Source organism: Pristiophorus japonicus, chromosome 6 (genome assembly GCF_044704955.1).
Source record: "Pristiophorus japonicus isolate sPriJap1 chromosome 6, sPriJap1.hap1, whole genome shotgun sequence".
In the NCBI taxonomy this organism is placed as follows: Eukaryota; Metazoa; Chordata; class Chondrichthyes; family Pristiophoridae; genus Pristiophorus; species Pristiophorus japonicus.
Window position 1 is genome coordinate 255,043,326 of NC_091982.1, and position 24,099 is coordinate 255,067,424.

The 24,099-nt window shown below is 45.5% G+C and overlaps 1 pseudogene; it reads right to left on the bottom strand.

Moving 5' to 3' along the window:
- Positions 1 to 24,099, bottom strand: part of LOC139266302 (monocarboxylate transporter 14-like) — a 54,938-nt pseudogene that overhangs the window by 17,322 nt on the left and 13,517 nt on the right.

The following is a 24,099-nucleotide window of genomic DNA, read 5'->3' on the forward strand; positions in this document are numbered from 1 at the left end:
GGCCTCTCCCCAGTGTGAACTCCATGGTGTGTCCGCAGGTTGCATGAAACAGTGAATCCCTTCCCACACTCGGTGCAGGTGAACGGCCTCTCCCCAGTGTGAACTCCATGGTGTGTCCGCAGGCCAGAATACCGAGTGAATCCCTTCCCACACTCGGTGCAGATGAACGGCCTCTCCCCAGTGTGAACTCCATGGTGTGTCCGCAGGCCAGAATACCGAGTGAATCCCTTCCCACACACGGAGCAGGTGAATGGCCTCTCCCCAGTGTGAACTCCATGGTGTGTCCGCAGGCCAGAATACCGAGTGAATCCCTTCCCACACGGTGCAGGTGAACGGCCTCTCCCCAGTGTGAGCTCCATGGTGTGTCCGCAGGTTGCATGAAACAGTGAATCCCTTCCCACACACGGAGCAGGTGAACGGCCTCTCCCCAATGTGAGCTCGCCAGTGTCTCAGCAGGTTGCATGATGCAGCAAATCCCTTCTGACACATGGGGTTTGTTTGATAACGCTCCTGTGAAGCGCTTTGGGCCCTTTACTACATAAAAGGTGCGATATAAATACAAGCTGTTGTTGTTCTATGTAACCTTGGCTAGACCACACCTGGAGTACTGTGAACAGTTCTGGTCGTCATATCATTAAAATGATATAAAGGCACTCGAGAAGGTGTAAAAAAAGATGTACAAGATGATACTGTTCCGGAACTGAGAGGTTATATCTCAGGTTATGTGTTCTTGGTTACCTCAGTGAAATCATGAGCCACAGCTGTTGGGGGGCATGCCTTGTCTCCAAGGAGCCATCTTTAGATATTGTTGTCTTCACATAAGAGGTCAGCGAGGGTAGAGTGATTCAGAATGAAACCATTGTGGCAGATCCCAGCATGACTGGCATTCACATGCAAGATGTTCTGACCGGCATCACAGACACAGCATTCAGTAAATGGAATCTTGCTGTTCCTGAATGTCAGCAGATATTTTGGTGGCGTTTAGCGAATCCCATACCCGCTAGAAAATCGTTCCGAGTATGTGGAGCGCTAGGAGGGTTTGGGCAGTCGAAAAATGCTATGGTGGTGAGAGACTGTTGGGGGTGGGGGGCGGTGCAGGGGGGTGGGCGGGTGCGGTATAGTGAAAATCTCAATATGCAACACTGTGTGGGAAAAAAATGGGTTGAAAAAAGATTTGTGAATCCAAAAGTCAGCAATAAAAGTTTAGGGACTCTTCCCAACTCTGTCACTCCTCACTACCACTTATATCAGGTGACTTGGGAAGGTGGTTTACAGGGGTCTCATTTACCCAGAGTGCAGTAGTGCTGTTAAAACAGGAAATTCTCGTGCACAGCACCACAAGGTGAGTGACACTCCTATGCAAATAAGCCGCACAGGACTTGAGTGGGCGGATTCTCAAAGTTGCCAGAAAGATCTCGGAAATTTGTGTTCCATGCAATAATGGCACCTTTGCTGAAATGCAGATTTCCTTGAGCTTTTTAAGCACTATAATGCGTGACTGGCATTCATAGAATCAGAGAAATTTACAGCACGGAAGGAGGCCATTTCGGCCCACCGTGCCCACACCGGCCGACAAAGAGCTATGCAGTCAAACCCCACTTTCAACTCTTGGTTCATAGCCCTGTAGGTTACGGCACTTCAGGTGCACATCCAAGTACCTTTTAAATGTGGTGAGGGTTTCTGCCTCTACCACCCTTTCAGGCAGTGAGTTCCAGACTCCCACCACCCTCTGAGTGAAGAAATTTCCCCTCAAAACCCTTCTAAACCTCCCCCCAATTACTTTAAATCTATGCCCCCTGGTTGTTGACCCCTCTGCTAAGGGATCATTACTGCCAATGATCATGAGGAATTTCACCCACTATGTTACTGTATTGCACCTGTGAAGGACAAACTTCCAAGCACATTCTGCCAGCCAAGAATTTTGCCCATCCAAAAATCACAGGCAGTTTCATTGGGCGAAAAATCACAGGCAGCCCTCTTACAATTACTTCACATGGTATTGGCTGAGGCTTCCCTCTGGCAGTTCATACTTGGAAAATAAGAACATAAGAATTAGGAAAGGGAGTAGGCCATCTAGCCCCTCGAGCCTGCTCCGCCATTCAACAAGATCATGGCTGATCTGGCCGTGGACTCAGCTCCACTTACCCGCCCGCTCCCCGTAACCCTTAATTTCCTTATTGGTTAAAAATCTATCTATCTGTGACTTGAATACATAGAAACATAGAAACATAGAAACATAGAAAATAGGTGCAGGAGTAGGCCATTCGGCCCTTCTAGCCTGCACCGCCATTCAATGAGTTCATGGCTGAACATGCAACTTCAGTACCCCATTCCTGCTTTCTCACCATACCCCTTGATTCCCCTAGTAGTAAGGACTTCATCTAACTCCTTTTTGAATATATTTAGTGAATTGGCCTCAACAACTTTCTGTGGTAGAGAATTCCACAGGTTCACCACTCTCTGGGTGAAGAAATTCCTCCTCATCTCGGTCCTAAATGGCTTCCCCCTTATCCTTAGACTGTGTCCCCTGGTTCTGGACTTCCCCAACATTGGGAACATTCTTCCTGCATCTAACCTGTCTAACCCCGTCAGAATTTTAAACGTTTCTATGAGGTCCCCTCTCATTCTTCTGAACTCCAGTGAATACAAGCCCAGTTGATCCAGTCTTTCTTGATAGGTCAGTCCCGCCATCCCGGGAATCAGTCTGGTGAACCTTCGCTGCACTCCCTCAATAGCAAGAATGTCCTTCCTCAGGTTAGGAGACCAAAACTGTACACAATACTCCAGGTGTGGCCTCACCAAGGCCCTGTACAATTGTAGCAACACCTCCCTGCCCTTGTACTCAAATCCCCTCGCTATGAAGGCCAACATGCCATTTGCTTTCTTAACCGCCTGCTGTACCTGCATGCAAACCTTCAATGACTGATGTACCATGACACCCAGGTCTCTTTGCACCTGCCCTTTTCCTAATCTGTCACCATTCAGATAATAGTCTGTCTCTCTGTTTTTACCACCAAAGTGGATAACCTCACATTTATCCACATTATACTTCATCTGCCATGCATTTGCCCACTCACCTAACCTATCCAAGTTGCTCTGCAGCATCATAGAATCCTCCTTGCAGCTCACACTGCCACCCAACTTAGTGTCATCCGCAAATTTGGAGATACTACATTTAATCCCCTCATCTAAATCATTAATGTACAGTGTAAACAGCTGGGGCCCCAGCACAGAACCTTGCGGTACCCCACTAGTCACTGCCTGCCATTCTGAAAAGTCCCCATTTACTCCTACTCTTTGCTTCCTGTCTGACAACCAGTTCTCAATCCATGTCAGCACACTACCCCCAATCCCATGTGCTTTAACTTTGTACATTAATCTCTTGTGTGGGACCTTGTCGAAAGCCTTCTGAAAGTCCAAATATACCACATCAACTGGTTCTCCCTTGTCCACTCTACTGGAAACATCCTCAAAAAATTCCAGAAGATTTGTCAAGCATGATTTCCCTTTCACAAATCCATGCTGACTTGGACCTATCATATTACCTCTTTCCAAATGCACTGCGATGACATCCTTAATAATTGATTCCATCATTTTACCCACTACCGATGTCAGGCTGACCGGTCTGTAATTCCCTGTTTTCTCTCTCCCTCCTTTTTTAAAAAGTGGGGTTACATTGGCTACCCTCCACTCCATAGGAACTGATCCAGAGTCAATGGAATGTTGGAAAATGACTGTCAATGCATCCACTATTTCCAAGGCCACATTCAATGAGCTAGCCTCAACTGCTTCCTTGGGCAGAGAATTCCACAGATTCACAACCCTCTGGGAAAATAAATTCCTTCTCAACTCGGTTTTAAATTGGCTCCCCCGTATTTTGAGGCTGTGCCCCCTAGTTCTAGTCTCCCCGACCAGTGGAAACAACCTCTCTGCCTCTATCTTGTCTATCCCTTTCATTATTTTAAATGTTTCTACAAGATCACCCCTCATCCTTCTGAACTCCAACGAGTAAAGACCCAGTCTACTCAATCTATCATCATAAGGTAACCCCCTCATCTCCGGAATCAGCCTAGTGAATCGTCTCTGTACCCCCTCCAAGGCTAGTATATCCTTCCTTAAGTAAGGTGACCAAAACTGCACGCAGTACTCCAGGTGCGGCCTCACCAATACCCTATACAGTTGCAGCAGGATCTCCCTGCTTTTGTACTCCATCCCTCTCGCAATGAAGGCCAACATTCCATTTGCCTTCCTGATTACCTGCTGCACCTGCAAACTAACTTTTTGGGATTCATGCACAAGGACCCCAGGTCCCTCTGCACCGCAGCATGTTGTAATTTCTCCCCATTGGCATCTGATCTCAGTAATACTCACTTCTTTGAACTTATTCTCTCTGGACCTACTTATAGATCCACCATTTTATTTATTTTAACAATGTCTGCCAACATAACTTAAAACAGTCACACACTGATCTTCTACACACACTTTATGTAATAATTACATTGGAAATTGCCCCAAGACGCTTCGCAGGAGAGATAAGGATCTTTGAGGATGTCAGGAGCAGGGTGAATAATGGGGAACCAGTGGATGTGGTGTATTTGGATTTGCAGAAGGCATTCAATAAGGTGCCACATAAGAGGTTACTGCACAAGATAAAAGCTCACGGGGCTGGGAGTAATATATTAGCATGGATAGAGGATTGGCTAACTAACAGAAAACAGAGTAGGGAAAAATGGGTCATTTTCCGGTTGGCAAAGAGTGACTAGTGGGCTGCCGCAGGGATCAGTGCTGGGTCCTCAACTATTTGCAATCTATATTAATGACTTGGATGAAGGGACCAAGTGTAATGTAGTCAAGTTTGCTGATGATACAAAGAAAGCAAATTGTGAGGAGGACACAAAAAATCTGCAAAGGGATATAGACAGGCGAAGTGAGTGGGCAAAAATTTGGCAGATGGAGAATAATGTGGGAAAATGTGAGGTTATCCACTTTGGCAGAAATAATAGAAAAGCAAATTATAATTTAAATGGAGAAAAATTACAAAGTGTTGCAGTACAGAGAGACCTGGGGGTCCTTGTGCATGAAACACAAAAAGTTAGTATGCAGATACAGCAAGTAATCAGGAAGGCAAATGGAATGTTGGCCTTTATTGCAAGGGGGATAGAGTATAAAAGCAGAGAAGTCCTGCTACAACTGTACAGGATATTGGTGAGGCCACACCTAGAGTACTGCGTACAATTTTGGTCTCCGTATTGAAGGAAGGATATACTTGCATTGGAGGCTGTTCAGGGATGGTTCACTAGGATGATTCTGGAGATGAGGGGGTTGACTTATGAAGATAGGATGAGCAGGTTGGACCTATACATATTGGAGTTTAGAAGAATGAGATGTGATCTTATCGAAACATATAAGATAATGAGGAGGCTCAACAAGGTGGATGCAGAGAGGATATTTCCACTCATAGGGGAAACTAAAGCTAGGGGTCATAATCTCAGAATAAGGGGCCGCACATTTTTAAACTGAGATGAGGAGGAATTTCTTCTCTCAGAAGGTTGTAAATCTATAGAATTCTCTGCTCCAGAGAGCTGTGGAGGCTGGGACATTGAATATATTTAATGCAGAGATAGACAGATTTTTGAGCGATAAGGGAGTAAAGGGTTATGGGAAGCGGGCAGGGAACATAAGAACATAAGAACATAAGAATTAGGAACAGGAGTAGGCCATCTAGCCCCTCGAGCCTGGTCCGCCATTCAATAAGATCATGGCTGATCTGGTCGTGGACTCAGCCCTTTCCCCGTAACCCTTAATTCCCTTATTGCTTAAAAATCTATCTACCTTTGACTTGAAAACATTCAATGAGCTAGCCTCAACTGCTTCCTTGGGCAGAGAATTCCACAGATTCACAACCCTCTGGGAGAAGAAATTCCTTCTCAACTCGGTTTTAAATTGGCTCCTCCGTATTTTGAGGCTGTGCCCCCTAGTTCTAGTCTCCCCCACCAATGGAAACAACCTCTCTGCCTCTATCTTGTCTATCCCTTTCACGATTTTAAATGTTTCTATAAGATCGCCCCTCATCCTTCTGAACTCCAAGGAGTAAAGACCCAGTCTACTCAATCTATCATCATAAGTTAACCCCCTCATTTCTCGAATCAGCCCAGTGAATCGTCTCTGTACCCCTTCCAAAGCTAGTATATCCTTCCTTAAGTAAGGTGACCAAAACTGCACGCAGTACTCCAGGTGCGGCCTTACCAATAACTTATACAGTTGCAGCAACACCACCCTGCTTTTGTACTCCATCTCTCTCGCAATGAAGGCCAAAATTCCATTTGCCTTCCTGATTACCTGCTGCACCTGCAAACTAACCTTTTGGGATTCATGCACAAAGACCCCCAGGTCCCTCTGCACCACAGCATGTTATAATTTCTCCCCATTCAAATAATATTCCCTTTTACTGTTTTTTTTCCCAAAGTGGATGACCTCACACTTTCCGACATTGTATTCCATCTGCCAAACCTTAGCCCATTCGCTTAACCTATCCAAATCTCCTTGTAGCCTCTCTGAGTCCTCTACACAACCCGCTTTCCCACTAATCTTAGTGTCATCTGCAAATTTTGTTGCACTACACTCTGTCCCCTCCTCTAGGTCATCTATGTATATTGTAAACAGTTGTGGTCCCAGCACTGATCCCTGTGGCACACCACTAACCACTGATTTCCAACCGGAAAATGACCCATTTATCCCGACTCTCTGCTTTCTGTTCGCCAGCCAATTCTCTATCCATGCTAATACATTTCCTCTGACTCCGCGTACCTTTATCTTCTGCAGTAATCTTTTGTGTGGCACCTTATCGAATGCCTTTTGGAAATCTAAATACACCACATCCATCGGTACACCTCCATCCACCAGGCTCGTTATATCCTCAAAGAATTTAACTCAAATAAGTTAGTTAAACATGATTTCCCTTTCATGAATCCATGCTGCGCCTGCTTGATTGCACTATTCCTATCCAGATGTCCCGCTATTTCTTCCTTAATGATAGTTTCAAGCATTTTCCCCACTACAGATGTTAAACTAACCGACCTATAGTTACCTGCCTTTTGCCTGTCCCCTTTTTTAAACAGAGGCGTTACATTAGCTGCTCTCCAATCCGCTGGTACCTCCCCAGAGTCCAGAGAATTTTGGTAGATTATAACAAATGCATCTGCTATAACTTCCGCCATCTCTTTTAATACCCTGGGATGCATTTCATCAGGACCAGGGGACTTGTCTACCTTCAATCCCATTAGTCTGTCCAGCACTACCTCCCTAGTGATAGTGATCATCTCAAGGTCCTCCCTTCCCACATTCCCAGCAATTTTTGGCATGGTTTTTGTGTCTTCCACTGTGAAGACGGAAGCAAAATAATTGTTTGAGGTCTCAGCCATTTCCACATTTCCCATTATTAAATCCCCCTTTTCATCTTCTAAGGGACCAACATTTACTTTAGTCACTCTTTTCCGTTTTATATATCTGTAAAAGCTTTTACTATCTGTTTTTATGTTTTGCGCAAGTTTACCTTCGTAATCTATCTTCCCTTTCTTTATTGCTTTTTTAGTCATTCTTTGCTGTTGCTTAAAATCTTCCCAATCCTCTAGTTTCCCACTAACCTTGGCCACCTTATACGCATTGGTCTTTGATTTGATACTTTCCTTTATTTCCTTGGTTATCCACGGCTGGTTATCTCTTCTCTTGCCGCCCTTCTTTTTCACTGGAATATGTTTTTGTTGCGCATTATGAAAGAGCTCCTTAAAAGTCCTCCACTGTTCCTCAATTGTGCCACCGTTTAGTCCTTGTTTCCAGTCTACTTTAGCCAACTCTGCCCTCATCGCACTGTAGTCCCCTTTGTTTAAGCATAGTACTCTCGTTTCTGACACAACTTCCTCATCCTCAATCTGTATTACAAATTCAACCATATTGTGATCACTCATTCCGAGAGGATCTTTTACGAGGAGATCGTTTATTTTTCCTGTCTCATTACACAGGACCAGATCCAAAATGGCTTGCTCCCTTGTAGGCTCTGTTACATACTGTTCTAAGAAACAATCCCGTATGCATTCTATGAATTCCTCCTCCAGGCTATCCCCTGCGATTTGATTTGACCAATCGATATGTAGGTTAAAATCCCCCATAACTATTGCCGTTCCTTTTTCACATGCTTCCATTATTCCCTTGATTATTGCCCGCCCCACCATGAAGTTATTATTTGGGGGCCTATAAACTACGCCGACTTTTTCCCCTTAATATCTCTAATCTCCACCCACAATGATTCAACATTTTGTTCATTGGAGCCAATATCATCCCTCACAACTGCCCTGATATCATCCCTTATTAACAGAGCTACCCCACCTCCCTTCCCTTCCTGCCTATCTTTCCGAATCATCAGATACCCCTGTACGTTTAATTCCCAGTCCTGCCACCTTGCAACCATGTCTCTGTAATGGCCACCAAATCATACCCATTTGTATTGATTTGTGCCGTCAACTCATTTACTTTATTTCTAATGCTGCATGCATTTAGGTAGAGTGTTTTCATCCTAGTTTTTAAACCATGATTTTTAGTTTTTACCCCTCCTGCAGCCCTTTTATATTCAATGGCCCTTTTTGTTTCTTGCCTTTGGTTTCTCTGCCCTCCACTTTTACTCATCTCTTTTCTGTCTTTTGTTTTTGTCTCCTTTTTGTTTCCCTCTGTCTCCCTGTTTTGGTTCCCATCCACAGGGAAGTGGAGCTGAGTCCATGATCATAGAAACATAGAAACATAGAAAATAGGTGCAGGAGCAGGCCATTCAGCCCTTCAAGCCTGCACCGCCATTCAATGAGTTCATGGCTGAACATGAAACTTCAGTACCCACTTCCTGCTTTCACGCCATACCCCTTGATCCCCCGAGTAGTAAGGACTTCATCTAACTCCCTTTTGAATATATTTAGTGAATTGGCCTCAACTACTTTCTGTGGTAGAGAATTCCACAGGTTCACCACTCTCTGGGTGAAGAAGTTTCTCCTTATCTCGGTCCTAAATGGCTTACCCCTTATCCTTAGACTGTGACCCCTGGTTCTGGACTTCCCCAACATTGGGAACATTCTTCCTGCATCCAACCTGTCCAAACCCGTCAGAATTTTAAACGTTTCTATGAGGTCCCCTCTCACTCTTCTGAACTCCAGTGAATACAAGCCCAGTTGATCCAGTCTTTCTTGATAGGTCAGTCCCACCATCCCGGGAATCAGTCTGGTGAATCTTCGCTGCACTCCCTCAATAGCAAGAATGTCCTTCCTCAAGTTAGGAGACCAAAACTGTACACAATACTCCAGGTGTGGCCTCACCAAGGCCCTGTACAACTGTAGCAACACCTCCCTGCCCCTGTACTCAAATCCCCTCGCTATGAAGGCCAACATGCCATTTGCTTTCTTAACCGCCTGCTGTACCTGCATGCCAACCTTCAATGACTGATGTACCATGACACCCAGGTCTCGTTGCACCTTCCCTTTTCCTAATCTGTCACCATTCAGATAATAGTCTGTCTCTCTGTTTTTACCATCAAAGTGGATAACCTCACATTTATCCACATTATACTTCATCTGCCACGCATTTGCCCACTCACCTAACCTATCCAAGTCACTCTGTAGCCTCATAGCATCCTCCTCGCAGCTCACACTGCCACCCAACTTAGTGTCATCCGCAAATTTGGAGATACTACATTTAATCCCCTCGTCTAAATCATTAATGTACAATGTAAACAGCTGGGGCCCCAGCACAGAACCCTGCGGTACCCCACTAGTCACTGCCTGCCATTCCGAAAAGTACCCATTTACTCCTACTCTTTGCTTCCTGTCTGACAACCAGTTCTCAATCCACGTCAGCACACTACCCCCAATCCCATGTGCTTTAACTTTGCACATTAATCTCCTGTGTGGGACCTTGTCGAAAGCCTTCTGAAAGTCCAAATATACCACATCAACTGGTACTCCTTTGTCCACTTTATTGGAAACATCCTCAAAAAATTCCAGAAGATTTGTCAAGCATGATCTCCCTTTCACAAATCCATGCTGACTTGGACCTATCATGTCACCATTTTCCAAATGCACTGCTATGACATCCTTAATAATTGATTCCATCATTTTACCCACTACTGAGGTCAGGCTGACCGGTCTATAATTCCCTGCTTTCTCTCTCACTCCTTTTTTAAAAAGTGGGGTTACATTGGCTACCCTCCACTCGATAGGAACTGATCCAGAATCATTGGAATGTTGGAAAATGACTGTCAATGCATCCGCTATTTCCAAGGCCACCTCCTTAAGTACTCTGGGATGCAGTCCATCAGGCCCTGGGGATTTATCGGCCTTCAATCCCATCAATTTCCCCAACACAATTTCCCGACTAATAAAGATTTCCCTCAGTTCCTCCTCCTTAATAGACCCTCTGACCACTTTTATATCCGGAAGGTTGTTTGTGTCCTCCTTAGTGAATACTGAACCAAAGTACTTGTTCAATTGGTCTGCCATTTCTTTGTTCCCCGTTATGACTTTCCCTGATTCTGACTGCAGGGGACCTACGTTTGTCTTTACTAACCTTTTTCTCTTTACTACCTATAGAAACTTTTGCAATCCGCCTTAATGTTCCCTGCAAGCTTCTTCTCGTACTCCATTTTCCCTGCCCTAATCAAACCCTTTGTCCTCCTCTGCTGAGTTCTAAATTTCTCCCAGTCCCCAGGTTCGCTGCTATTTCTGGCCAATGTGTATGCCATTTCCTTGGCTTTAATACTATCGCTGATTTCCCTAGATAGCCACGGTTGAGCCACCTTCCCTTTTTTATTTTTACGCCAGACAGGAATGTACAATTGTTGTAATTCATCCATGCGGTCTCTAAATGTCTGCCATTGCCCATCCACAGTCAACCCCTTAAGTATCATTAGCCAATCTATCTTAGCCAATTCATGCCTCATACCTTCAAAGTTACCCTTCTTTAAGTTCTGGACCATGGTCTCTGAATTAACTGTTTCATTCTCCATCCTAATGCAGAATTCCACCATATTATGGTCACTCTTCCCCAAGGGGCCTCGCACAATGAGATTGCTAATTAATCCTCTCTCATTACACAACACCCAGTCTAAGATGACCTCCCCCCTAGTTGGTTCCTCGACATATTGGTCTAGAAAACCATCCCTTATGCACTCCAGGAAATCCTCCTCCACCGTATTGCTTCCAGTTTGGCTAGCCCAATCTATGTGCATATTAAAGTCACCCATTATAACTGCTGCACCTTTATTGCATGCACTCCTAATTTCCTGTTTGATGCCCTCCCCAACATCACTACTACTGTTTGGAGGTCTGTACACAACTCCCACTAACGATTTTTGCCCTTTAGTGTTCTGCAGCTCTACCCATATAGATTCCACATCATCCAAGCTAATGTCTTTCCTAACTATTGCATTAATCTCCTCTTTAACCAGCAATGCTACCCCACCTCCTTTTCCTTTTATTCTATCCTTCCTGAATGTTGAATACCCCTGGATGTTGAGTTCCCAGCCCTGATCATCCTGGAGCCACGTCTCCGTAATCCCAATCACATCATATTTGTTAACATCTATTTGCACAGTTAATTCATCCACCTTATTGCGGATACTCCTTGCATTAAGACACAAAGCCTTCAGGCTTGCTTTTTTAACACCCTTTGTCCTTCTAGAATTTTGCTGTACAGTGGCCCTTTTTGTTCTTTGCCTTGGGTTTCTCTGCCCTCCACTTTTCCTCATCTCCTTTCTGTCTTTTGCTTTTGCCTCATTTTTGTCTCCCTCTGTCTCCCTGTATAGGTTCCCATCCCCCTGCAATATTAGTTTAACTCCTCCCCAACAGCACTAGCAAACACTCCCCCTAGGACATTGGTTCTGGACCTGCCCAGGTGCAGACCGTCCGGTTTGTACTGGTCCCACCTCCCCCAGAACCGGTTCCAATGCCCCAAGAATTTGAATCCCTCCCTGCTGCACCACTGCTCAAGCCATGTATTCATCTGCGCTATCCTGCGATTCCTACTCTGACTAGCACGTGGCACTGGTAGCAATCCCGAGATTACTACTTTTGAGGTCCTACTTTTTAATTTAGCTCCTAGCTCCTTAAATTCTTTTCGTAGGACCTCATCCCTTTTTTTACCTATGTCGTTGGTACCAATGTGCACCACGACAACTGGCTGTTCTCCCTCCCATTTCAGAATGTCCTGCACCCGCTCCGAGACATCCTTGACCCTTGCACCAGGGAGGCAACATACCATCCTGGAGTCTCGGTTGCGTCCGCAGAAACGCCTATCTATTCCCCTCACCATCGAATCCCCTATCACTATCGCGCTCCCACTCTTTTTCCTGCCCTCCTTTGCAGCAGAGCCACCTACGGTGCCATGAACTTGGCTGCTGTTGCCCTCCCCTGATGAGTCATCCTCCCCAACAGTACTCAAAGCAGTGTATCTGTTTTGCAGGGGGATGACCACAGGGGACCCCTGCACTATCTTTCTTGCACTGCTCTTCCTGCTGGTCTTCCATTCCCTATCTGGCTGTGGACCCTTCTCCTGCGGTAAGACCAACTCACTACACGTGATACTCACGTCATTCTCAGCATCGTGGATGCTCCAGAGTGAAACCACCCTCAGCTCCAATTCCGCAACGCGGACCGTCAAGAGCTCGAGGCGGATACACTTCCCACACACGTAGCGCCCAGGGACACCGGAAGTGTCCCCGAGTTCCCACATGGTACAGGAGGAGCATATCACATGGCCGAGCTCTCCTGCCATGTCTTAACCTTAGATACCCTTAGATCAACCAAAATCTTATTGAATAGTGGAGCAGGCTTGAGGGACCAAATGGCCTACTCCTGCTCCTATTTCATATGTTCTTATATTCTTCTAAAAGTTGACACCAACCCAAAGAAAGAGATATTGGGAGGAGTGACTAAAAGCTTAGTCAATGAGGTAGGTTTTAAAGGGGGTCTTCAAGGAGGAAAGAGAGTTGTAGAGGTGGAGAAGTTTAGGAAAGGAATTCTAGAGCTTAGAACTTCGCCAGCTGAAGGCACAGCTGCCAATGGTGGGGCAAAGGGAGTGGAGGGCTTTGGTGCAGCATAGGATATGCACAGCTAGAGATTTGGATGAGCTGAAGTTTATGGAGGGTGGAAGATGAAAGGCCAGCTAGGAGATCAAGAGATTGAGAGAATCAAGGGATATGGGGATCGGGCGGTAAAATGGAGTTGATAGGATCTTATTGAATGGCAGAGCAGGCTCAAGGAGCCATATGGCCTATTCCTGCTCCTAATTCTTATGTTCGTATGAGAGCATTGGAATAGTTGAGTCTGGATGAGAGTTTCAGCAGTAGATCACTTGAGGCAGGGGCAGAGACGAATGGTGTTAAGTGTGTGGATTTAGGCGGCCTCTGTGCTGGAGAGGGTATGGTGTCAGAAGCTCTGCTCAGGGTCAAATAGGTTAACAATGAGGTTGCGAACAGTTTGGTTCAGCCTGAGACAGTGGTCGGGGAGGGAGGTGAAATCGTTGATGAGGAAATGTAGTTTGTGACGGGGAGCAAAGTAAATGGGGCTTTGTTCTTCCCAATGTTTAATTGGGAAAATTGCAGCTCATGCAGTACTGGACGTCGGATATGCAGACTGACAACAAAGTGGAGCAGTTGAGCGATGTGGTGGTGAGGTAGAGCTGCGTGTCTTCAGCGCGCATGAGGAACGTGATGTCATGTCATTGGAGAATGTCGCTGAGGGGCAGCATGAAGATGGGAAATAGGAGCAGGCCAAGTTGGAATCCTAGGGAGACTCCAGAGGTAATGATGCAGGCCAGGAGGGAGAAGAGACGCCATTGCAGAGATCCGCTGATAAAAGTGGAACCAGGCGAGGGCAGTCCATTCAGCTGGCCATGGAGGAAGGGCGTTGGAGGAGGATGGTGTGGTTGACCATGTCAAAGGCTGCACCACGATTCCAGTTACAGAGGATACCTTTGCACCAGCCCACTCTACCCCTTTACTCTCGCCCACAGCACGTTTGCTGCTTGCGAGATCTGATTTCAATAATGGCAATCCCGATTCTCGGAATAATGTGGTTTGGAGGCAGTAACCAAATGCCTCTTAACCCTTGCAGACATGGAATGTTGGGTTTAAGCCAAAGTACCCCAGCTAAGAGTTTCTGCTTTGGACGCAATTGGCAATCAATTGGCAAATTATACTTAAAATTGTGCTATTTTTAAGAAGTTCTTTTTTGCTCAAGATCCTGCTAAAACTCATTTGGCATTAGAAAATATTCCTTGATATACTTAAGAGTGATAACCTGGTGCGGTTTTATTAATACAGCTGAAAATGAGTTTATCACAAAAAGTAAACAATTTTACTCAGAGTGTCGAGTCCATCGCCTGTGAGTAACCCGATTTTACATAGCTGGAAATCACTTCAAAAAACTATACTGAACCATTTGCTAGTTATATTGCATGCAGAAAGCAAGTGCAGGCAGCGGAAGGAGCATGCGGCAAACCAGACTCCCCACCCACCCTTTCCTTAAACCACTGTCTGTCCCACCTGTGACAGAGACTGTAATTCCTGTATTGGACTGTTCAGTCACCTGAGAACTCACTTTTGGAGTGGAAGCAAGTCTTTCTCGATTTCGAGGGACTGCCTATGATGATGATGATGATTGATATTGGTATACAATAGTCAGTTTCTTAGTACATTTAAAAATATATATATTTAAAAGCTTTTCAAACATGCCTATTGCTGTCCTTGTGCGTAAAAAAAAAGCTTAATTTTAAGAGCCTCCTCGAAGGGCCACAAACAGGCACAATTAGCGGAAACTCACAATGGTGATTCATTTGATTTGGGGGCGAGGCCAATTTTGTAGGCAGGTCTAACTTCTAGTGCGATGTTTTTTAAATTAGTCCAAAAATCGTGGAAATTCGATTTGCGTTGGTTGTAATTTGCGGGTGAGATTCCTTGATCTTTTGCGTTGGCTTGGCTGATTTTGGGCGAATTGTGCTGAAAAAACCAGCACAACCTAACGGAAACACTTGCCCCATATATTTAGCACAGCTTCCTGCAGGCTACTGTTTTACAACCAGGAGGTTCAGTCACAGGAATAAGCTGTCAATTTTCCTATTGTGAAAACAGGGCAATCAAGTTGATTCCTCCACTGAAGTAGAAATCAATAGGATTATCACATATCAGCATCTGAGCTCTGAATTGCAACCTTGTTTACTTTAATCACTTCTACTCATTTCTCCTTCACTTCAAAATGAACATCTTACAAGCATGACTACTTAATGGCCCCAGAACAAGAAGATTGTCAGTTACCACATTCTTGCATCCTCAAAATAATTGCTCATAATAAGTTGCTGTTCTGCAGATATAGAACTTTTGATTGTGAATGGACATAACCAGCACTTGTCATACATATTTATATTATATAAAGGAAAGGAAGGAAGCACTTGCATTTACAGACTGCCTTTCACTACCTCAGGGCATCCCAAATTGGTCACTGCCAATTAAGTACTTTTGAACTGCAGTCTCTGTCATAATATATGTTGAGCAATTGTATTTTAAAAATTGGATGAATCGGATTGTGTACAACTTAAAAAAAATAAAGACTTGGGGCTGGAAATTAGGTTGGTGGTTTTTTTGAGGCGTTAATGTAAGGCGGTGGGTAAATGTAGCACCGGGAAATGGTTTGCGTGGCAGCCAAACAATTAGGCAGGTGTGCCGACAGTGGAGCGGTGCGCTAAAGGACTCATTCTACACATATCTTAGGGCGCTGGGCTGGGTGAGCAACTGAATATCCGCTGCCTCCCGACAAAAAAAAGGAACAAAAAACACCAAAAAAATTCCCGATAAAGTCCTCGCCCCCAAATAAAGGTGAATCGCAAAAAGAAAAAAAAAAATCCAAGAAATATCAATTTCACCTTTTTCAATCATTCCTCCTCTTAGCGCCCCAGGATAGCGCTGCACGCCAGCTTTCTCTGCCGGTATCCCGACGGAGCGCTATGGGTGCAGCTCCAAGAAAAGATCGCATCGCTGTTGAAATGGGGGTGGGGGGGGGCGTTGCACACGGGTGCGACACTCCCGGGCGATACTGCTCAGTGCCGCCAGTACCGACACACTGAATGTGCCGAGCGACGCGAATGCCGGCGTGCACAGCTCCAAACCCTTTAGCGTCCATGTTCTGATCCTTTCCGGGGGTGCCAACCCGCTGAATTCTAGCCCCTTTAAGGAGTTATATAGGGCCCAAGTTTCCACCTGATTCGCGCCTGATTTCTAGGAGCAACTGGTGGAGAACGGACTCTCTTAGAAATCGCAATTCTCCACATTTTTTTTTCTGCAGTTCTAGTCAGGTAGAACAGTTCTACTTTGGAACAGAATTTTTTCTTCAAAAGGGGGCGTGTCCGGCCACTGACGCCTGATTTCAAAGTTTCCACAGTGAAAACGTACTCCAAACTAACTTAGAATGGAGCAAGTGAAGATTTTTGTAGAACTGAAAAAACCTGTTCTACACATTAAAAAATCAGGCGCAGGTTACAAATTAGGCGTCCAGAACGAGGTGGGAGGAGGGGAAGGGAAGTCATTAAATTCGACAATAAATCCTTTTTTATACTTCTACAAATATTATACAAATAAATCCAACCTGAATAAACATTTATAAGCAAAGAAAAGATTAAATAAACCATCTTCCTACCTGTGTGAAAGTGCTTCAGCCAGCCTCACAAGTTCGTTCGTTCGTTCCCGACGGCAGGCGGGGGGAGGGAGGGAGTGCGGGACTGACAGCCCGCCCGCAGCGGGGGGGGAACTTTCCCGACGGCGGGCGGGAAGGAGACAGTGAGAAGGCTGCAGGAAGCCTCAGTGCTGATGGCAATGTGCTTTTATTAAAAAATGTTCAAAAATTAAACAGCTACAAAGAACTACAAAAATGGCCGAGTGCCAATGTTTCCTTCACACTGCGCGTGCGCCAACGCTCCAACGCACACGCGCAGGGTTGCCGGCAGGAAAAAAACTAATTTAAATAGTACCCGCCCCCTCCCACTTACAAAATCGGCGCGAGTGTAGGCTCCGCCCCCCTGGGCGCCGCGCCAAACAGACAAGGAGCTGCAGGGCGCTCCAGAATCGCGAGTTTTTTTTCTGCCGCCGTTTTAGGTGCGATAAACGGGCGCCCAGCTCAGAGGGGCACCCGTTTTTTATCGTGTGGAAACTTGGGCCCATAGTGCCATTCATGACCTCAGGATGTCTCAAAGCGCTTTACAGACAATGAGGTACTTTTGGAGTGCAGTCACTGTTGTAATGTAGGAAATGCAGCAGCCAATTTGCGTACAGCAAGCTTCCTACAAACACCAATGTGATAATGACCAGATAGCCTGTTTATTTGCGATGTTGATCGAGGGATAAATATTGGCCAGGAATTCAGGGATAACTCACCCTGCTCTTCTTCGAAATAGTGCCATGGGATCTTTTATGTCCACCTGAGAGAGCAGATGGGGCCTGGGTTTAATGTCTCATCCAAAAGACGGCACCTCTGACAGTGCAGCACTCCCACGGTACTGTACTGGAGTGTCAGCCTGGATACTGGTGCTGACACTCCAGTAATTATTTCCCTGTGAGTCGAACATTTCTGCAAAAGACATAAGTCAGCAGCCTTTGTCTGTACTAGTGTCATTTCTTCACATAGCTCATTTCCAGATGTCCATTGTTGCTCTCTGACACTTTCCCTTCTACGTTTCCTCACAATGGAGAGTTTGCACTGATCGGGCTGATTGTCTGCAGACAGGGCTAAATAAAGGGCTATGATTATCTTCCCCCACATTCCCCGAGGGAAGAAAACTGGTAGAAAACTTGCATTCGACTGCTCTCAGAATCTCCGACAGTGAGTTGTAGAGCAGCGTTAATGGTGGCCTGGGGGCAGGTTGCTTGCCTCTTACCTTGGCTGGAGAATGGTGAATGGTGCAGGAGACCCCATAATATAAGACAAAACTAAAATAATTGAACTGCAGAGATCCTTTGTTAAAAGAGACTGCAATCCTTTTTGATTCTTATAATCATCCCTCCCCCACAAGGTTCGGCAACAGTTTCAATATACGGAACATGCTCGCAGCACACTGGATCCTCTCAGCCTGTAACTTCATTATTTTACGCCATATCTATTTACCTTCCATGCATCACAGACCAAATCAATGAGCCAAGACTCCTATGGAGGTTAAATGGGTTATCAGTCAGTTACCCTGTTTATACCACAGCTTTGGGATTACAGTTCTGTTTACTTGTGTTAAAGGAATTGATATACACTCTCCAAGCGAGGAATCATGATTATATAAAGGGGGCAAATAGCCCATGAGCAATTACATAAATAATGGATAAATGGAAATGAATTGTATAAAGAACATATACCAATATGTGCTGCTATTTCCAGTGAGATTGTATTGAATAATTCGGTGAATACAATTTTAGGAATAAAAGAACAGAGGTAGGGAAGAAATTTAAAAAAAATGTCTTTGCCTTTGCCTCCTCCACAGAATATTAATCAAGTAATTGGTTTGGGGCTCTTTTCATAATAAAGCAGGTGAACTGACATGCCCACAGAGGCAGTTCACCCGAGGTCCAGGATCGAATTTGGGCCTGCCTGCCTCGTCAGCAGGTAAATCCAGTGGGAGGGCGGTTGAGCGCAAGGAACAGGGCTGTACGCGAGCTAGCAGTGGCCTGCTTTAGTGCTATGGAGCTAGGGGGAAGCAACTCTTGCTCCTTTTGGCTGCACAGGAGGGTTTAATTCTTTTTGGTTGTGCTAAGGACCACTGGTTAGGCCGCCGTGTAACTGGAAAAACTAGTTGGAACCTTGCATGGTGTGGGTTTTGCCCAGTTTATCCCAACTTTTGAAAAAGGGTCCTGAAACAGGCGTAGGACCCTTCTTTGTACATTTAAATTGGACTAACGCTGATTTCAGTCGGCCGCCTGGGATGCCTTAAACCAGCGAGGGCCAAAATAGCGGCAGCCATGCCACCAGCACTGGGCTTGTATTCACTGGAGTTCAGAAGAATGAGAGAGGGCCTCATAGAAACGTTTAAAATTCTGACGGGGTTTAGACAGGTTAGATGCAGGAAGAATGTTCCCAATGTTGGGGAAGTCCAGAACCAGGGGTCACAGTCTAAGGATAAGGGGTAAGCCATTTAGGACCGAGATGAGGAGAAACTTCTTCACCCAGAAAGTGGTGAACCTGTGGAATTCTCTACCACAGAAAGTTGTTGAGGCCAATTCACTAAATATATTCAAAAGGGAGTTAGATGAGGTCCTTACTACTAGGGGGATCAAGGGGTATGGCGAGAAAGCAGGAAGGGGGTACTGAGGTTGCATGTTCAGCCATGAACTCATTGAATGGCGGTGCAGGCTAGAAGGGCTGAATGGCCTACTCCACCTATTTTCTATGTTTCTATGTTTCTATGACCTCACACCCAGAAATGAGTAAATATTGTGCCTGTTTCATGTCTGGGAAATGGGTGAAACACATACCAATTTCTAGCCCAATGCAACTCCCTCGCAGGCTCTCTGTCCCTTCTTAAAGATCCAGTCATTAAAAAGTTCTCTTAAAATGATCAATAAAAAGATTTTCAATTATATAGTGCCTTTCATGACCTCAGGACATTCCAAAACATCTTAGAGTCAATGACTTACTTTTGAAGTGTAGTCACTGTTGTAATGTAGGAAACGTGGCAGCCAATCTGGGCACAGCAAGCTCCCACACACAGCAATGTGCTAACCAGATAATCTGTTTCTGGTGATGTTGCTTGTGGGATAAATGTTGTCCCGGACACAACACAGAACTCCGCTGCTCATCTTCAAAACAGGGCCATGGGGTATTTTATGTTCACCTGAGAGGGCCGATAGGGCCGTGGTTTAAAACCTCATCCAAAAGATGGCACCTCCAACAGTGTAACACTCCCTCCATACTGCACTGAAGTGTCAGCCTAGATTTTGTGCTGAAGTCCCTGGAATGGGACTTGAACCCACAACCTTCACACTCAGAGGCAAGGGTACTACCATTAAGCCCAGACTGACACTTCTGGTGCTAAATCCTCTCTGAGAATTTCACTATGTGCAGAAAATATGCTTGCATGAAACATGTAATAATTGTGCTTGCAATTTTAAGCTTTTGGTATATTTAATGCCTTATGGTTAGACTAGAAGTTCCAGGTGTATCTGTGAGAAAATAAAATAAAGTTAGGAATGCATTGCTTCATTTTAATAGACATTGTGTATTCGCAAAAGGACACAGTTGCATGTTGACAAATAATAAGTAACCAGTTGCTATAAGTAATATGTTTGTTTCAAATTTATTCATTGCATCTGAAAAACTAAAAATTTACCAGTCTGTGAAGCTGCTTCCAATTGTTATGTTGTAAGATCTTGGGTAAACAGTGAAAGGGTTTTCTCTTGTGCTGAGCATAAATGTTTCTGTATTTTATCATCTCCTTTCAGTTCCACAACTCGTGCAATTTTTTTATTGGCTTCCTTTATTAGTATCATCAATATTTTCAAATATCCTGCCGGGGTTTTCTTGTTGCTGAACCTTGTTTAATTACCCGGCTGTCAATTCTCATGGCTCTCTTACAAAAAGCAAAATATCGCGGATGCTGGAAATCTGAACTAAAAACAGAAAATGCTGGAAATGCTCAGCAGGTCAGGCAGCATCGGTGGAGCGAGAAGCAGAGTTAACGTTTCAGCTCGATGACCTTTCAGCAGAGTTCTGACAAAAGGTCATCGACCTGAAACAGTGGCCCAGAAATTGTGGCCTCTCCGGGTGCGTACAATGTGCGCGTGTGCCCGAAGAGGCCCCGCAAGTTCCGGGTTTAGGTGCCCGAAGCGCATATGCCTGAACCGGTACTTGCAATCCGCCAAATGTCTTTTGACAGATCGCACGCATCCCCAAAAGAAGGACCTTCACGTGCGGAGATTTGGGATATTTGCCTGACTCTTGCCCAGCGAATGCCCTTCAAACTCTTACGCCCGCGACTTCCGATAGCGCTCCGCCTCCGTTGAGGGGCAGAAGGGCTGAATTCCACGTCGGCGGCAGAAATTCTGGACCGGGCAATAACTGTCCCAGACCCGGAAGGGTACCGCCTCCAAACGGGGCGCGGGGCAATTTCGCCCCGAAGCATTCGCAGTATGGGAATCACATGCACAAAGTCACCCGTGTGCCTCTATAAGATTGGGCAAGTAAATAATTACCAGATGAAGGAATACATTTTTTGTGACTGAGCAGTTCCCTTTATTAGGTTTTAAATGAGACACCCATGGACAAAGCCACATTTAGGGGCCGAAATTGGCGCTTTGCGCAGAGCTAGTTAGCGCTGTTGGCCGGCGCTAACACGTTAGTGCGAGGGCGTGGCAGCCATATTGACCCGCATGGAATTGCCCCTGGGCCTCCGCTGGCGAAAAGTGGTTTGCGCCACACACGCCGATGATGCCATCACCGTGCGCGCTGACCCCTTTATCGCCCGGCACCGACCCCTTTGTGTCCCGCGGAGGATAGTGCTTCCGTGAGAGCGCGGTCTGTTCAAGGGCGATGCCACTGGCACCTTCCCGGTGGGAGAAGCCGCGGTGACTGTGGCGCCCCGTCCGCCCTTAAAGGCATCTTTATTGTGTCATCCGACTTTTCAGTTAAGCCGACCGTGGCGGCCGCTGGTTTGGCCAGGCCGCCAACAGGCAGGCTGGCACCCCTTCTTGCCTGCACCACCAGCCCACCGGCCCAGTCGACACCCTCCCCGGTGACCCAGTGGGCGGCAGTGAATGTGCTGCTCCGATCACTGCGGTCCTCCCTTTAAGAGAAGGGGAGGGATGGTGTAACGTGGCGACATGACGCGGCGCGCCAGCACTGACAGGCTGACGTCATCAGCACCGCGCTGATGTGATTAGCGCGCCACTGATAGAAGGCACGGTTACTGCCCCCACCATTTTTTCCTGCAAAAGAGGGCAAATCTGCACCAGCTCCGGCGTTTTCAGCACTGCCACAATTCGCCCTGCTGATTCGAATGATGCACTGCAAACCCAGCGCAGTGCAGATTCGGCCCCTGGGAATTTACACATTTGTCCAATGAAAGGTAGAAAAAAAATCACATAGAAACATACTTTGGTGAGAAAAATGTTTTCTTTAGCTTGTATGCAATGGCTGGACTGCAATATAAAGATGAACAAGTATTGGAGGATATATTACCATAGAAACATAGAAACATAGAAAATAGGTGCAGGAGTAGGCCATTCGGCCCTTCGAGTCTGCACCACCATCCAATATGATCATGGTTGATCATGCATTCCAGTCCCCCATTCCTGCTTTTTCTCCATACCCCTTGATCCCTTTAGCCATGAGGCTAACTCCCTTCTGAATATATCTAATGAACTGGCCCCAACAACTTTCTGTGGTAGAGAATTCCACATGCCCACAATTCTCTGAGTGAAGAGGTTTCTCCTCATCTCGGTCCTAAATGGCTTACCCCCTAATCCTTAGACTGTGACCCCTAGTTCTGGACTTCCTCAACATCGGGAACATTCTTCCTGTATCTAACCTGTCCAATCCCGTCAGAATTTCATATGTTTCTATGAGATCCCCTCTCATTCTTCTAAATTTAATTGAATACAAGCCTAGTCGATGCAGTCTTTCTTCATATGTCAGTCCTGTCATCTGGGAATCAGCCTGGTGAACCTTCGCTGCACTCCCCCAATAGCAAGAATGTCCTAACTCAGATTAGGAGACCAAAACTGTACACAATATTCAAGGTGTGGCCTTACTAAGGCCCTGTGCAACTGTAGTAAGACCTCCCTGCTCCTATACTCAAATCTTCTCTATGAAGGTCAACATGCCATTTGCTTTCTTTACTGCCTGCTGTACCTGCATGCCAAACTTCAATGACTGATGTACCATGACATCCTGGTCTCATTGCACCTTCCCTTTACCAATTTGTCATCATTCAGATAATAATCAGCCCTCCTGTTTTTACCACCAAAGTGGATAACCTCACATTTATCCACATTATACCACATCTGCCATGTATTTGCCCACTCACTTAACCTGTCCAAATCACCCTGCAGCCTCTTAGCATCCTCCTCACAGCTCACACTGCCAAACACCATGTGCTTTAATTTTGCACACTAATCTCTTGTGTGGGACCTTGTCAAAAGCCTTTTAAAAGTCTAAATACACCACATCCACTGGCTCCCCTTTATCCACTCTGCTAGTTACACCCTCAAAAAATTCTAGAAGATTTGTCAAGCATGATTTCCCTTTCATAAATCCATGCTGACTTGGACCGATCCTGTCACTGCTTTCCAAATGCGCTGCTATTACAATCTTTAATAATTGATTCCAACATTTTCCCCACCACTGATGTCAGGCTGACCGGTCTATAATTCTGGAACACTTGCCTAGTTTGTACTTTGTTGATTATGATCACTATTGCTTTACTAAGATACTATTAATGATATAAAACTGTTCCAATGTTTACCTGCAAATGGTGGTCCCAACAAGGCAGACACTCCATTAGCGCAGATGATGATACCATAAGCATTGGCAAGATTGCTTAGTCCCACCAAGTCTTCAGTTACACAGGGCATGACTGGTAAACCCAATCAGTGCACCTACAATGGCCAGATTGATAAACGTGTGCATCAGTGGAATTATCAACATGCAGACGCCAAGACAAAAGTTAGCAAGAGTAATACATTCCAGGCGCTGATAAATGGGAGGTCGCAGATTATTCCCAAAATCACTTTTCAAAAAAATATGGAATACAGCTATGATTGAGGTCAGAAGCAACTTGTCATTGTCAGAGGATAAACCATACTGTTTTACAACCTCTGGTCGATGAATAAAAGGTATAACAAAACTACAGTAAGCAAATAAAGCCCAAAAAATAAACGCTACAAAAAGCTTATTTTGGAACAGTGACTCACCTCCGAAGTAGCTTGAATACCAAATGTGAAATGCTAGCCTCACAGAGTTTGTGCTCTAGCTAAGTGTTTTTGTCATGCATCCTACATGGCTACTGCTTGTACTATCACAAGGTGTGCCACCAGAGGGCACAGCA